This window comes from Furipterus horrens, unplaced genomic scaffold, assembly GCF_987537825.1.
Source record: "Furipterus horrens unplaced genomic scaffold, mFurHor1.1.pri manual_scaffold_17, whole genome shotgun sequence".
Taxonomy (NCBI): domain Eukaryota; kingdom Metazoa; phylum Chordata; class Mammalia; order Chiroptera; family Furipteridae; genus Furipterus; species Furipterus horrens.
This window is the reverse complement of record NW_028327187.1, coordinates 80,427,866-80,430,638: the sequence shown is the minus strand read 5'-3', so window position 1 is coordinate 80,430,638 and position 2,773 is coordinate 80,427,866.

Sequence of the window (2,773 nt, the reverse complement as noted above, 5' to 3'; positions counted from 1 at the left end):
ATTCCCACCCCTACCCCACTGCTCAATAAACCTCCTGACCTCCCTTCCCCAGAGGGAGATAAGCATGGACTACACTCTTGGATTTTGATATATTTGCAATCGGGGCCTAGATCTGCCCAGCAGCCCCTATCAATTCATCCCCATTTCAGTGCTGAGCCACTGCCCACACACGGGTATTTCCGGAAACCAGGACAGCCAGGTCTGATTATTCAGCGTCAGTGAAGGAAGGAGGAGGAGGAGGAGGAAAAGACAGGAGCCAAAAAAAAAAAAAAAAAGCTGGAGACAGAGTGGAGGTGGTGGGGGAGGGGGGCAGCACTGGAGAGAAATGAAGGAAAAACAAGAGAGGGGGCTTGGGTAAGGAGTGCAGTAAAGTCAGATCCCGCAAAGGGTCAGTCAGGTCAGACTAAGGAAGGACACACAGATGAGAAGGAAAGGATTAAGCAGAAGAGAGTCCTGCCATTAGAAAGGCTTGGAGGTTAGGATTGGCCTGGTATGTGATGTGTCCAGCAGAAGGGTCCTCTGATGGCATTGGGAATTTCAGGAGGGCTAAATTGTGATTCCGCCTGTCTCCCACCTCCCAAATTCTGCCTGAGAAAAAGAAAACCTGAATCCTTTAGCAGAAGACATGGGTGACTGCAAAGGATGGGGCTCCCAGTCCAGGGATATCCACTCACAGCCCACTTAGCCTTCCTGCGACCAGCAGAGAGTAACGCACACTCTTCCCACACAGATCTCAGAACTCCTTTTTCTGCTTCTTGCCCTACCTTCAGTCACTGCCCAAGGTTTGGGATCTCATTCATTCAGTGAATATTTATCCAGCATTTACTTTGTGCCAGACACTGTTCTGAGTTTCCTTCAGAGCAAGCTGAACTGGCTTAGACATGTGACATGACGTGTGCTAAGAGTGGCACTGGATGGGGCCACCACTGAGAAGGGTCTGACCTAGGATCTCCTCCTAGTTCTCAAAGCAGGAGTTCCTCATTTGTATAATTTTTGTCAATTGGGCCAGTACCTAAATTGGAGGAAAGTCAGAACTGGAGACTGGGACTCAGAACACAGAGTTGCACTAGGCCTTGAAACAAAGGCTTGGAGTGGTTGGGCTGGTGTATTGTGGGAACAGCAAGTCATGACCAGGATGTAGAGAATGAAAGAAGACTGTTACAGGATGAGGTTGGAAAGGTCACCTGAGGCCAGATGATTCAGAGCCTTTCAATGCCAGGCCCCAAATCCTAGGACTTTTCCTAAAATCAGTGGGGAGCCATGGGAAGGATTTGAGCAGGGTAGTGACATAGTTAGCTTTTCATTTTAAATAGATGCTCTGTTTGCTGTGCTGAAAACAGAAGGGAAGGGAAAGAGACTGGAGATGATAAAATTGGCAGGAACAATGGTCGCCTTAGCCAGGGGAGGTGGCAGAGGAGATGGTGAGAAGTGAGCGGATTCCAGAGATGTGTAGGAGGTAAAACGAACCATTTATTTGGCACTGTGCTAAATGCATTACACTGATTATCTTGTTTAATCAGTGCAACCACCCTATAGGTACCATTTTAAACCATCTTACATACCCAAAGTCATAGAGAATTACTATTACAGGTGAGACTTAAATTCAAGCAATTGAATGTCAACACCGATGCTTTTCCTCCTGTAAAACAATAACTGAGAAGTATCTATTACATATTTGTGTGAATTTGAATGTTTGTTTTAAAAAATAGGTATACTTTCAGATGATTCAAAATTCAAAAGGTACAAAGGGGTATACAATGAAAAGTTTCCCTCCCTCTGACGGCAACCAGGGTTATCAGATAACTTTTATGCATGTATAAGATATGCTGTACCAAAAGAATACTCAGTCAGACTGTGTTCTTTAAAAAAAAAAAAAAAAAAAAAGATACGCTGTACCAATAAGGTAGTGGCTAAGAATACAAGATGCTGGAGCCAGTGTTACTGTGTTCAAATCTTAGTTTCACCAAATACCAGTTGTGTGACCTTAGGAAAATTCTTTCATCTCTCTGCATCTTAGTTTCTTCACCTGTAAAATGAAGACAGTAGTAGTACCTTTCCCATAGGCTTCCTGCAAGGATTTATGTGAGTGATATGAGTGAAGCTCTCAGAGCAGTGCTTGACACAGAACAGCCACAATTTAAAATGTTTATTTCTCTATAATTATGATATAACCCTCCCTTGTCTTTGTACACAATCCACACAGTTTGGCATCTTGCATGTCATAACTAAATATCTTTGCGATCATTCCATATCTCCATATTATTGACAGTTGCATACTCCATTTTGTATAGCTGTATCAGAGTTTATTTAAACAGGCCACCAGTAATGAGCTCCTAGGGAGTGTCCACTCTTTCTTATTATAAACAGTGCTGCAGTATATCATCTTAATATATACATCTTTAAGCACATGTGTGAATTTATCTGTAAGATAAATTCCTGTAAGTGTAAATGGTGAGCCAAACAGTATACAGATTTGTAAGTTTGCTAGATTTTGCCAAATTTCCCTCTACAGAGGTTATACCAATTTAATTACCATGAGCAACTTATGAGAATGTCTGTTTCTGGGCAACCTGCCAATATTGAGCATTAACAAACTTTTTTATATTCACCATCCTCAAAGATGAAAAACAGTATTTTAGTAGTTTTTACAGACATTTCTTTTAGTATGAGTGAATTTGAGCATCTCAAATTCCAACTGTATGTGTGCATTGGAGTTTGTTGCCTGGCATTCACCATTGACTTCAGTGGGCCTAATTTTAGTAGCACGAAGGAG